The sequence below is a fragment of the Triticum dicoccoides genome, chromosome 5B (assembly GCF_002162155.2).
Source record: "Triticum dicoccoides isolate Atlit2015 ecotype Zavitan chromosome 5B, WEW_v2.0, whole genome shotgun sequence".
NCBI lineage: Eukaryota > Viridiplantae > Streptophyta > Magnoliopsida > Poales > Poaceae > Triticum > Triticum dicoccoides.
In genome coordinates this window covers 590,937,648-590,952,271 of record NC_041389.1, presented here as the reverse complement: position 1 = coordinate 590,952,271, position 14,624 = coordinate 590,937,648, and positions in this window count along the sequence as shown.

Genomic DNA, 14,624 nt, shown 5'->3' with positions numbered 1-14,624 from the left:
GGTGGGGGGCTTGCCCCCCAAGCAAAGGGGGTGCGCCCCCTTTAGGGTTTCCCCCCACCCCTAGGCGCATGGGCCCAAGGAGGGGGGCGCGCCAAGCCCACTAGGGGCTGGCTGCTATCCCCACGCAGCCCAAGTGGCCCCCCGGGAGGGGTGGCCCCTCCCGGTGGACCCCCGGAACCCTTCCGATGGTCCCGGTACAATACCGGTATAACCCCGAAACTTTCCGGTGCCCGTTTAACAACTTCCCATATATAAAACTTTACCTCCGGACCATTCCGGAACTCCTCGTGACGTCCGGGATCTCATCCGGGACTCCGAACAACATTCGGTAGTCACATACTAGTCTTCCTAATAACCCTAGCGTCACCGAACCTTAAGTGTGTAGACCCTACGGGCTCGGGAGACATGCAAACATGACCGAGACCACTCTCGGGCAATAACCAACAGCGGGGTCTGGATACCCATGTTGGCTCCCACACGCTCCTCGATGATTTCATTGGTTGAACCACGATGTCGAGGATTCGATCAAACCCTGTATACAATTCCCTTTGTCAATCGGTACGTTACTTGCCCGAGACTCGATCGTCGGTATCCCAATACCTTGTTCAGTCTTGTTACCGGCAAGTCACTTTACTCGTACCGTAATGCATGATCCTGTGGCCAACACATTGGTCACCTTGAGCTCATTATGATGATGCATTACCGAGTGGGCCCAGAGATACCTCTCCGTCATACGGAGTGACAAATCCCAGTCTCGATCTGCATAAAACAATAGATACTTTCGGAGATATCTGTAGTGCACCTTTATAGTCACCCAGTTACGTTGTGACGTTTGATACACCCAAAGCACCCCTACGGTATCCAGGAGTTACACGCTCTCATGGTCAAAGGAAGAGATACTTGACATTGGCAAAGCTCTAGCAAACGAACTACACAATCTTTGTGCTATGCTTAGGATTGGGTCTTGTCCATCACATCATTCTCCTAATGATGTGATCCCGTTATCAACGACATCCAATGTCCATAGCCAGGAAACCATGACTATCTGTTGATCACAACGAGCTAGTCAACTAGAGGCTCACTAGGGACATATTGTGGTATATGTATTCACACGTGTATTATGATTTCCGGATAATACAGTTATAGCATGAATAAAAGACAATTATCATGAACAATGAAATATAATAATGCTTTTATTATTGCCTCTAGGGCATATTTCCAACAATATATAGGAGGAAGAAGTAGGTCAGTGGACGCTCGAGGGGCCCACGAGGGTGGGGGGCACACCGGGCACCCTTGTGGCCACCTTGTTCGTTGCTTGACATCCACTCCAAGTCCCCTGGATTGCGTTTGTTCCAAAAAGATCGCTCCCGAAGGTTTCATTCCGTTTGGACTCTGTTTGATATTCCTTTGCTTCGAAACACTGAAATAGGCAAAAAAAACAGCAATTCAGGCTGGGCCTCTGGTTAGTAGGTTAGTCCGAAAAATGATATAAAAGTGTAGAGTAAAGCCCATAAACATCCAGAATGGTTATTATAATAGCATGGAACAATCGAAAATTATAGATACGTTGGAGACGTATCATCATGGCCTCAAGGAAACTGCGCCACTACTTCCAAGCCCATGAGATCACGGTTGTCACATGCTTTCCGTTGCAAAGAATTCTCCGGAACCTAGAGGCTACTGGCAAGACAGTGGAATGGGCTCTATAGTTATCTAGCTTTGGCCTGAAGTTTGATAGCACGTCAACAATTTAGAGTAGGGCATTGGCATACTTTATTGCAGAATGGACGCCAACCCCTGATGTGGAAGTGCTGGAAACAGTTATCCTCGGTAAGGAAGCACCCCAAGAATGGATCATGTATTTTGATGGTACCTTCTCCCTACAAGATGCAGGGGCTGGCCTGCTTCTCATTGCCCCCATAGGGGATCACCTGAAGTACATCGTCCAGATGCATTTTCCCCGGGAGGAGGCGACCAACAATACTACAGAGTATGAAGGGCTCCTTGCCGGGCTCAGAATTGCTACAAAATTGGTAATTAAGAAGTTGATCATTCGAGGGATTCATAGCTTGTGGTCAGACAAGTCAACAAGGATTACCAAAGTCCATTGATGGAGGCATACATCAAGGAAGTGAGAAGATTGGAGGAGCTCTTTGACAAATTGCAAACAGAGCACATGCCCCATGCGGAAAACAGCATTGCTGATCTTTTGTCAAAGTGCGCTGCACAGAAGCTACCTGTGGAACCAGGAACTTTTGTTCTCCATCTTACTCAGCCCTCCGTATCCCCAATAGCAATGGCCAGAAAAAGGAGGAAATTAGACCAATAGCAGGGCCCAACAGAGGCTCATATAGGTTAAAAGGCTGGCCCAGTCAAAGACCCATAGTACTTACTCAGGTACTGTGGGCCAGCTCAATAACGACCTGTTTAATAAAGGCCCATTTATGGCCCGAAGCCAGATCTGGCCCGTTAATTGTTCGTCGAATATTTGGGCCCAATTACAGCCTAGTGACTTTCGGCCTGTTAGAGGCCCGATGTAAACATGGGCTCATTTCAGCCCGACGTGTCTTTCGGCCGGGAATGGCCCGTGTTGCCCATGGGCCATATATAGTGTGACGGGACATCTGGCCCACTAACGGCCTGTGATAAAGGTGGCAACAGTTCTTCCCAACGTGACTTTGGCCCTGTTAAAGGCCTGTCGTATAATTCGACCTGTTGATGCCTGTACTAAGCTTTCGGCCTCTTAAAGGCCCATGATATCAGTGGGCCAACTAAGGCCCGAGATATGTTTTGGCCTGGTAACGACCCGTCATATAACTGGGCCCAAAATGGCCCGGCCTACATTTCAGCCTGCTGAAGGCCCGTCGATGACTATTGAAAATTGAGGCCCAACATGCATTTCGGCCTGCTAAAGGCCCATGGTTTCATCTGGGCCATAACAGGCTAGTAGAATATTTAGCCTATCAATGGCCAAATGCTACCTGGGCCAAACTAAGCGCTGGGTCCACAAAAGGCCCAACTAAAATTTGAGCCGAATATAGGCTGAAGTAAGTTGTGGGCCTGACGCAAAGTGTGAAGGCCCCAATAATTCGGGCCCAAGAAAGATGTAGGCTGGCCCAATTGTGGCCCGCTAAAAACCAGGACCGTTAGCGACGAATGTTTCGGCCCGGTCGACTACATCAGATTTTTTTTAGATAGCAAATGATGGCAGTAACTAGTAGGAATTAAGAACAAACCTACTCTATACAATAAAGAAATTATATCATAGTAACTAAAAATAAACCTACACTATACAATAAATGATTTATGGTATATTACATCCACTGGGCATCGAAGTTCGCCACCAGTGATCATAAAGCGCAACGAAGAAGCAGATGACAAAAACTGGGCACCATTGCAGCGTAACAAAATAATACTAAACCGAGACCACTTCCAAGACAGTTCAAGAAATGTTAGCCTTGCGCAGGAACTGCTGGGCAAGCTACTGAGCAAGGCTGTGAGACCGTCCTAGCATGTCGGTCATAGCTTCCAGGTGTAGCTGTTTAGCAATGAGGTTCTCATTGGTGTTCTCCGTAATCTTTCTTAGAGATAGGACTTCAAGTCGAAGTTGAGTTGCAGAATGCCTTTCTGCTAGAACTTGGGACTGAAGAAGGCGAACTGATTCAGACAGCGAATTTTGTGAGCTTGTCTGACCGCTAGTCTCAAGTAACTTGAACACTACATCAAGACAAGACTTTGGGGTTGTCTCGCTATCTTCAAGATGTTTTGCCTTCTTTGCTGCAATATATGTTGGGTTTGTCTCACAGCCTTTAGCAGACTTGTGCATGCCATCAGGCATATCACCCTGAAACAAGCAGAGAGATGACATGTTTTGCACGTGTATAAACAAAGATGATAACTGTGCTATCAATTCCATCCAATTTCAAATTAGAAAATAAAGAGTAAGTTCAAAATATCAATAGCATAATTTGGCATTGTTTATAATGCGGGGAGCTTCACCACACTACTGGATTACCATGTCAACATAACAAGCATAGATGAAGGGCAAAGACAATCATTGTATCTATTTTGGTTAATGTGCATGGCATTTTGTTCATATCAGCCACATCAGTAAGATAAAACAGGAGATGACAAGGTGCAAACGTGGGCTGCTTCACCACACACTGGATTATAGATCCACAAAAACAAGCATACATATAGGGTGTATTGAGTAATGTGCATGGTATGAATAAGGAATTTGGTTTTACAAGTAAAAATTAGAACTTATGGTTCTTGCAACATGCATTTTGATAGAAACAACAAACTAACAGCAGTAAACGATAGGGAGTATGAGCAAATTAAACAACAGTTGAGGATAAAGGCTTTAGAAGGACTGACTTACATTAACAGTTAACACCGGCTTTATAATGCCCTTGTCCATGTCAAGGGAAGGATAACTCAAGAATTTTAGCACAGAATCTTCTTCATAAGCATTGCCTATACCCTACATTTTGTAGAGAGTAATTATAGATATGATAATACTGGAAGGGATAGAGGATAATGAAGATAAGATGCAGATTGATGCTACATAATCAACTGCCAATCCCTGGAAGTACAAGCGTTACAGGACAAAATGTACCGACAAGAGCAATGGGCTACACTTTTGCACTGCCATTGTCTTGTTGGAACACGCGGTACGCTACACTAGCGCCAAATAAAATTTTCTACCGCACACCCAAGATCATGCCGCTGGAAATAGATCACGGGATCGGGTTTACCACTAGATGCACAGTCACCGCAGCGGAAGTAGAGTTGGTGATGCGTGTAGCCGATCTCCCGGGTCGTCTCCTCCTCGCGTTGCCGATCTCTCGCGAACAACGAAGACCCGTGAATGGTGATCTCCCGCGAACGGCACCTCGCGGTTCCCTCGAACAGTTCGTCCAAGCACCGCAGATGCGATGCCTCCAAGGTATCCACACGTATGGGGAGCAGTGTCGAGTAGCGGACTGCTAGGTCCGGTCTTGCGGCATGGGCATGGGGAGTGGCGGTGGCTAACCAGGGTTCAATCCGATCAACCCTAAGTGGTGTGCCCACTCCCCTTTATATAGACCTCCGAGGTGGGCTCAACACTTGAGCCCACTAGGAGTCCACATCCATTTTTCCACTCGGATCCAATCCGAATGGGCTCCAGCCCCTTAAGTGTGTGACCCTATAGGTTCACATACACATGGACATGACCAGAGTTGATAGTTGGTAGCGGCTCCTAGCAGAACGTGCCAACTCCCATGTGGGCGTAAAGTCGTTTGACGAACCTCAACAATGTGGCATATGCACCATTCCTTTTGCCTCACGATATTTGTTGTTGAGCTCAAGACGAGTACTTGCCACCCTTGTGATAGCTCGACCTCTCTACTCGAAACCATGATACAGATTTCCGAACTGGGTTAATACTTAACCCAAGTCACATGGCCATGCTTTCTGAATCTGATCACTCGAGAGGGCCCAGAGAATATCTCTCCAAATAGGAGAGGCAAATCCCATCTTGGTCAACTATGTCTCGCGTCATGTCTCACGACTCACCCGAAAGCTACCTTTATAACTACCCAGTTACGGAGTAGCATTTGATAGACCCTAAGTGAGTCGATCCTCATCCCGAGAACATGCGAGGACCTCAGGTCTAGGACATGGCATAGACATTGCACTTGAGACTAACAAATGACTGTATCTCGTTGTGTCTCAAAGTGGGTCTGTCCGGCTCGGTGATCTCCATCCCCTAGCCCATACTATCGGTTTAGCATCTCCATGCACATGACTTGTGAAACATAGTCATCAACCGAGTTGTATACTAGTCAAGGATATGTGTCCGCATAACCTTATCAACTAGGGACCATTAAAACAATCATCATACAATACATAGTTCCACAAATAAGTCACATACTTATTGATACATATCATTGATGATGTTCAAGGACAATACAAAGGACTCATGAATACATATGGAAATATCATTATCACATGATTGCCTCTAGGGTATATCTCCAACATGTCTGTGTATTCTACTTTTTGGTAAGATTAAATATAGATCTGATCTTTTTTAGTAAATGGTGGGCGAGGAAGGTAAGATGCAGAATGCTACACAATGAACCAATCCCTCTTCCCATAATACAAGAGTGTTTTGATCACTGGTGTACTGTACAAAACATTCTTATATTATGGGACGGAGGGAGTAGCTGTTAATGTAAGTACAGTGATAGACGACGTTCAGTCCTTACAAGAGGACTGCAGAGCTAAACCTCTTTAAAAGCATTGGATCGATTCTAAATTTATGTAAGAGTCCATACGGATCTTATAATGTCCACCAAATGGACGATAGCGAGGCTAACATGTGTAGTGATGCTACATAATCAAACAACTATGAAAGTAAGTATGGTCATACAGGGCAAGAGGTACTCACAAGAGCAATGCAATGTGCAGTATAGTTGCGAGATTCTGTGGTCCCTTGAGAATGAATGTTATTCTGCTAACAGTTTTCGTACAAGTGAGACGTTAAGGCAAATGCAGAAATGTAGTTAAAATTGTGATGTGATATCATAGACAGTATCTTACGCTGCAGACGAGACCAATGTGTAACTAGATTATTCCAGTCACCGTCAGATAAATGTAGCACCAGAGACTTTACAAAAATTTTGTTTAGAGGCTTGCCATTGAAGTGCGCTTGCCTCAGGTAGGAACGATACTTCATCAACGAGTGCTTGAAAAGTGCAACCAACCCTTGCTCATGTTCATAATCCAGTTTGGTCCTCGCCTATTTAAAAGAATGAAATCTTGTGTCTTATGTCAGCAGAAACATATGCAGTAAGGACCATGAATAACATTAGTACATTACTAACACATAAGTTATAGAGGAAGACTGGAAATTGTTCTATGTCTGCGGTATAATCTTTCCATGAAGGAAAGATGTGCACAAAGTTCCTGATAACAATATAAGCTTTGTCTTCTAAACTGGGAAGAAATGGAACAGGGGTCCTATTTGCTGCAATTGGGGCTCTCTCTGGTTTGAAAAGGGATTTGCAACTGGATTTGGTGTACTCTTTACTGGAATGGGGGTTTTGTGTCGTAGAGCTGGTGCTATGTCAACTAGCATCATCATACTATTTGCTACAGTTGGGGTCTGCTGAGTTGGGGCATCAGAAATGACCTGTGTAGTAGGGATAGAGTCTGCTAGAGTTGGGGTGTTTTGTGGGTCAGGTGATATTGCAACTACACCTAATGGGCTATTTGATTTATCAGGTGCCACTACCTTTTCCAAATACTTTGCTTGTGCTCCTCCGCGATCAGCAATCGCCATCTTCCTTTTGAACGTCTGATACACAAGAACAACATTTGAATGGATAAATATGGTATGATGACAGATGGAATATGTACTGAAAATGCATAGGTAGGGCGTATTCACATACACGATGTGTAAACTAAGCTAATGGCAGTGCAACAAAGTAGAAGCAATGCAAAGCATCAGTTGCAAGATATGTGCGACCAATATAACCTTGGAAAGTTAGAGCAAGCACCTTGATGAGTAAATAAGATAGGGCATCTGCCTCTGACTCCTCCACTAGGGAGCTACATTGACTTAGGTCTCCCTCTAGCTCAGAATCACTGTTAGGATCATATTCCGAGCATGAATCTATAGGTGGAGAGCGTTTGCATTGCATTGCACCCAGACTTGATTTCAGTCCCTTAATGCCAAGTTTGACAGCCATGGCATTGTTCTGCTTTATTCTTTTCATGCGTGCAAGCTCATAATCATTATGATGATGTTCAGAATGTGAGATTCATGAAACAATAAAAAGTAGTCAGATTATCTATGGAATGCATTGTAGATTCAACTCGAAGAGTGTCTCCCTATAAACCCCTGCATATGCAAAGTTCACCCCAACCGTGCTGACCAGACCACACACAGATATACAAACCCCTTATGTCTCTATAACAGGCAGACACACATTTCAAAACTGAAGTAAGAACATTAGAATTATATCAAATTCGTATTTGAAAAAATAAACTAAGGAATTATGAGTAGCATAATGTTTAGCTTCAAGGGTGGAGTGTTGGTAGTGCGACACAAAGCAAGTAGGCAGATTGTATTCCATGTAAAAGATCAAAGCCTATGTAAAAGCTGGAAATGACACTTCCTTTCTATACAATGCAGTGTTCGTTGCCCACACATGATGGAAGAGATCACACAGAGAAATACTATTCACTCATGTCTACGGTTCCAGTATTTTGAAACAGGGTGGTCCACCCTAAAAGAATATTGACAACAAATATGACAAGGCAAGCATAGATGTAGTGAATCAATCTTTTACTTGTGAGCATACTAGGACAAGTATGCAAAATTGTAACTGCAGTGAGAGACCGTCCAAAATCTGAATCAAGAAGTTTGTCTAGCACTTATTATTTGCAACTAATCGACGTGAATAATTGGATATTATATCGAATGAGTAAGAAAGACAAGTAAAATTGTCAACAAACCTGGCTTGCAGCAGTAATCCGGTTCAATGTCACTACGACCAATAATCCAAAATGACAAGTGTCTGTTCCTAGGGCCGGAATGTTGAAACCCTGTGTACTTTACAGGTACTAAAGATTACTGAAATACATCTGAACCATTAAGTGTAGGTAGCACTTAGCACACAACAAACCCTAATGACAGTCCTGCATAATGAGTAATGGATCAATTAGAAAATGGGTGATGAGGAGTGGATGCTGAGTGTTGAGGACATATCTCAGGATAAATCGGATTGGCTTAGTGGGTGCTGCACGCCTAAGCCCTGAATGGACTGAGAAGGTAGGCACGGTGGCGCGCCCAGGCAGCGATGACGATGTTGGGCAAGCGGCTCCTGACCTCCTGTTAGTCCGGCGTCTCCTCCTAGAGTCATGCCGTCCAGGGACGGCAAGTTGCCGGCAAGGCAGGCGGCTGGGGGCGAGTACAGATCGGAAGCGCACAGTAGAACAGAGGGGAATCAGGGCCTGGGACGACCCAATATCCTAGGGTGGGCTGCGGACCACCGTGGGCACCCTGTAGAGATACACACCCGAGCGATGAACATGCATTTTCGAAACTAAATTAGGAACATTTAGCTGACCAATTAAATGAATCTGTCTTAATAATATCAGATTTGTATTTGAACAACTAAGCTTGTTTAGCTTGATGGGTGGAGTAGTGCTATTATGACACGAAGCACGTATTCTAATCATAAGTGATCATAAAAGGGGGAAACTCTAAGCATATTTTTTTAGCAAAAGAGGGTTTCCCCTTCGATTTCTATTAAATAAACCACCACAGAACCAACATGATCAATTAAACCCTAAGCATGATCAATTAAACCGTATTAAGACTGTGCCATGGCAGATTTGAAGCTGCAAACTGGAGAAATGATATTTAGCATCCATTGTTTGCTTCGAACTAAGAACTAAATTCTAAGAGCTAAAAAGAAAGTAGAGTAATCAAGTTATGATCTATTTTCTGGTTGAGATCAAAAAGTTGAGGAGATATGAAGTACCACCTCTCTTGCGGCGCCGTGCAGGCATCGGGGGAGGGGGGGGGCGATGGCTGTCGGTGGTGTTGAACCAGATCTGTGATGGTAGAAGGGTGCATCGGGGGATAAGTCCCATTGCGGTGGAAGAGAAGGTCGTGTGAGTAGCCCCGGCAAAGAGGACGACAGCGCCGAGGAAGCAAGAGGACGCGATGCAAGGCTCTTGGTCCCTCGCTGTGGATGAGAAACATCCATCTCTAGAACTGGACGACGTGGTCTTGGTAGGCGCTCCGACATGGTGGAGGACGGTAGCGATGGATGGGGTGGAGGACTGTCACATCCCTAGCTGCTGGATCTACCTGGTGTTGCATAATGCTTGCATCATATTTAACTTCCATGGAAATTGAAATGGGGATGTTCAAAACTCTAGCACCTAATGGAATTCAACTAGGACCAAAATTAAAATATTTTCAATAAGTCCAAAGTACCTTTGGAAATGTTCATGATTTTTGAAGAAGGTGAAAACCTCTGCCAAAAATGATGCAAATATTTTTGGGCATCTCTGGACTGTTGAACTAAATCATAAAGTATTTGAATTTGGGCATTTAAATGTTATAGAATATTTTAAATTTCCAAATAATCATAAACAGAAATGTTCACTGTTGGAAATATTCCAAACAGTTGCCATAGTCAGTTGCATGATTCTTGAATGTGCCTAGCTATTTTTAATAAAGGGCTAAAGTTGCAGAAAAATAGAAAAATGGAAGAATATTAGAAAAGAAAGGAAGCTACCTAACTGACCTGGCACCCCAAGTCGGCCCAGCACTATAAAGATCCCAGCCCACCACCCCACCGCGTCGTCTTCCTCCTGCCAGTAGGAGTAGCTCGCTGTCGCGCACGTTCTCGCCCCTGGCCACCTCCTGCTTCCTCCCCGGTCCTTCTAGCGACGCCACGGAGACGCCCCGTGGCCCCTCGCTCCTCTCCCTCACTCTATGCTCTTTCCCTCGCCCTCTAGTCCCTTCCCCGAGCTCACCCGAGCGCGGTCGTCACCGCCGTTTGCCATAGCCGCAGCCGCAACCACCCCCGAGCCTCTCCGACACGCCCCCGTGCTCTACAGTGCCGCCCTCGTCCTCTCCCTCGTCTCACCTGACTAGAAGAGCCCTGACGCATCATCCCCGACCCTTCCTTCCTCCTTCAGCCACGGAGATCACCGACGACTTTCCGCCGCCACCAAGCCGTCCCCGAGCACGCTGAGATCACCGACGACCTCGCCATGAGCTCCTCTACCGAACCCCTCTCTCCCCACCGTCGACCCCCTTCTCTAGCTCTGCTGACTACCACGGCCGAAGCTCGGCGCCGCCGTGCCTCATCACCGGCATGGCTGGAGCGACAATAGCTCGAAGCCGAGCACACCGCTATGCTCAACGCAGCTCCAAGAGCCCGTAGCGCCCACCAACTCCTCCTCCCATGCACCATAGCACCGAACTCATCATTGCCCAAACTCCGGCCGCCGCCATGAGCTTGTTTCCGGTGAGCTTCAGTCACCCCGTGACCTGCCGCTGCCTCTGCTAGATGCGTGTGTCACATCCCTGGTCCTGTTATGCACTAGGCTAGACCCTCATGTGAGCATCATGTTTTAATTCAAATGAAATTTGAATTGAGGAATTTTCAAAAGCCTCAGAAGACCTCTAAAAATAACCAACATTTAAATCTCATCAAATGAGTCCAAAGAAATGTTCCTGTTACTCTGTGAAAATATTGGTAAGAGGTAAAATTCAAACCAATATTTTTGGAATCACAGAATTATTTATTTTTGGGCCTTTGACTTAAACCAATGACATATTTGAGTTGAATTTATTTCTATTATATAAGAAATAAAGTTCAAATATTTTTGTAAGTTGCCTGTGACCTTGGACTAGTTCCTGAGCTCACATACAATTTACCGAAAGTTTTAGAAAAATGATTTGATATTTTAAATCAAATCAAAACCAATTGCAGAAAATAGAAAAGAGAAAGAAAGGAGAGAGAGAAACCTACCCGGCCCAGCTCCTCCAGCCACTTACCTGGCGCCACCAACCGGCCCAGCTCCAATGGCCCAGCCCACCTCTTCCTGTCGCCTTCCTTCCCTCGCCCCGAAGCAGCTCGGTGGAGAGCGCTGGCGACGCCGAGGCCTCCTCCCTGCCTGCCTCACGCCCTCGAGGCCCTTCCAGCGCCATGGAGACAGCCACGCGCCCCCCCAGGCCTCTCACTCTCTCCCCGAGCTCCTCTCCTCCTCTGGCTCTCTCGCACGCAGCCACCGAACACACCTGCCGCCGCCGACGAGCACCACCGCGGCCACCGGCCACCCCTCGCCTGCCGCTGGGCTCAGGAGCTCCGCCTCGACCCCCTCTTCCTCCTCACCGATCCACGGCCCTCCGGAAGCCCTGCAGCGTCGCCCTCAAGCTCATCTTCAACCTTCGGCCGCCGGCGAACTTTCGAGGATTCGTGAACTCCAGCCCCTCCCCGGCCTCGCCGTTGCCTCTACCGGATCTGCTGTGAGCTCCTCTTCCATTCCCGCTCCTCCCCGCGCTCGTTCCCGCACTCTAGCTGCCCTTCTCACCGGGGCCGTGAGCTCCTCGCCGCCGGCGATGACGCAGACAAGGCCAGAGCCACCGTAGCTAACTCCCGAGCACGGCAACGTGCTCCACACCTCACCAGGAACCTAACACACACACCAGCTCCCCCTCCCGTGCCCCCTAGCGCCAACCCCGACCTCGCCCGTACTCCGACGACCGCCACGGTCGACGCCGGTGACGACTCCGGCCACCTCCGCTCCAGCCGCCTCCACCACTGGAAGCGCCACTCCGCCAGCTCCCCGTAGATGCTCCCCGCGCCCCAAACCATGGCCTGTAGCGTAATCCCGACGCGGACGCCGCCGCGATCTGAGGTCGCCGGCGGTTAAACGCCGGCAGCTGACGTGGCACCGTCGTTAGTAGTTAATGACTCCACTAATTAACCCACACTCTCACTGACATGCGGGCCCTGCGGCCTAACTAACCGGCTAACTAAAATAGATTAGGTTTAATCTAATTGCAGTGGCCCCACGCATCAGTTTTGACCGCGCTGACGTGGCCGTTGACTGGGCCCACACGTCAGCAGCACTAACCAGCCCCAGTCACTGACCAGTGGACCCCACTGGTCAGGTTTGATCGGACCAGCCCCTGTTGACCTGCTGACGTCATGCCAACGTCATGCTGACACAGTAAACCCTTTTCTGGATTTTTAAATAAATCTAAACGATTTATTTATTTCAGAAAATAGCTAAAACTTCTAAAAATCATAGAAATTCAACCGTAACTCCAAATTAAATAATTTATATATGAAAAATGATCAGAAAAATCCAATCTATCCATCTGTACCATTTTCATGCATGTTAGAACAACTTATACCTGCTGATCAGGTCAAATCAATTAAATGGCACTTAAACTCTCACATATGGAGTTTGAATTTGAACCTAGTGTTCAAACCAACCCCATTTAACTTGTTGCTAGATGCATTAGGCCAATCAACAGCATATTGCTATCTCATCTTCATGCATCATATTGTTGCATGGCATTGATTGTGTTTCTCCTTTGTTTGTCGGTGTTGTTCCCCCTCGGTAGACGCTATACCGATGATGTGATCGTTGACACTGATGAAGACTCAATGCTATCTTCAGAAGTGCCAGGCAAGCAAAACCCCCCTTGTTCATTCCGATACAATCCTACTCTCTCGCCCTGCTCTCTTTTACTGCATTAGGACAACAACGAGTCATTTGTTACTTGCTGCGGTAGCTGAACCCCTTTATCCTCTGCATGACCTGTCATTGCCACAGTAAATAGATGAAACCCACTAGTATGAGTAGGAGTTGTTTGAGCCCTGTTGTGCCTACTCATTCATGTTTGTTTGTCATGCCTGCTACTGCTTGGAGTTGAGTCAGGTCTGATTCATCGGGGATGAATCAGAGGTGTGTGAACATGTCCTACTGTGTGTGAGCTAAGTGTGTGAACACGATTTGGTAAAAGGTAACGGTGAGAGGCCATGTAGGAGTATATGGTGGGTTGTCTCATTGAAGCCGTCCTCAGGAACTGAGTTCTGTGTTTGTGATCCATGATTTTAGCTACTACCATGCATTGGGCCATGAAATATGACCCCGCTCGACTTCTTATTCACCCTAGTCCTCTGTCCAGGAGTTGCAAGTAGTTTTTGGTGTTTGTAGCTTACTGGAGGCCGTGGACAGTGCTGACCCGCGGGGTGGGCTGTGATGCGGTAGGTACGTGGCACGGTGTACCGAATACCCGTTAGGTATCTCGGGAACCCTGTACACATTGTTCGGGGCCGTATGGGAAACCTCGGCCGGACTCCCCGCGGATGGAACCTGGATAGGCGATAAACCTGGACTAGAGACTTAGGTGTTTAGGTAGGTCGTGGTCTACACCCACGTCGGCTTTCGCTTGAAGTCTGCCGAGCACATGTCGTGTGCAAACGCTAAGTGGTGGAAACATGTATGAAGAAGTACACCCCTGCAGGGTTAACATCATCTATTCGAATAGCCGTGTCCGCGGTAAAGGACTTCTGGGTTGCTTATATCAGGTCATAGACAAGTGAAAGTGGATACCCTAAAATACGCAAGATAAGCATGAGTGCTATGGATGGCGTTCTCGTAGGGAGACAGGAGCGGGTCCATAGTGGTGTATTGATATGGTGAATATGTGGACTCGTGTGCGCCACCTCAAAAGAGTTACTTGCAGTCGTAGTTTAGGATAGCCACCGAGTCAAAGCTGGCTTGCTGCAGTTAAACCCCACCATCCCCTTTGTTGATAATGATGCATATGTAGTTAGTTCTGATGTAAGTCTTGCTGGGTACATTTGTACTCACGTTGCTTAATTTATGTTTTTGCAGAGAGAGACTTCAGTCTCACTAGTAGTTCCACGTGGACTTTGACGTTTAGCTTGTTACCTCAGCTACGATCTTGTGCCTCGGCAGGATTTGGTAGATAGTCAGGCTTCTCAGCCTTTTTCATTTATAGATGTCTGTACTCAGACATGATAGCTTCCGCTTGTGTTTTGACTTGTATGCTCTGAATGTTGGGT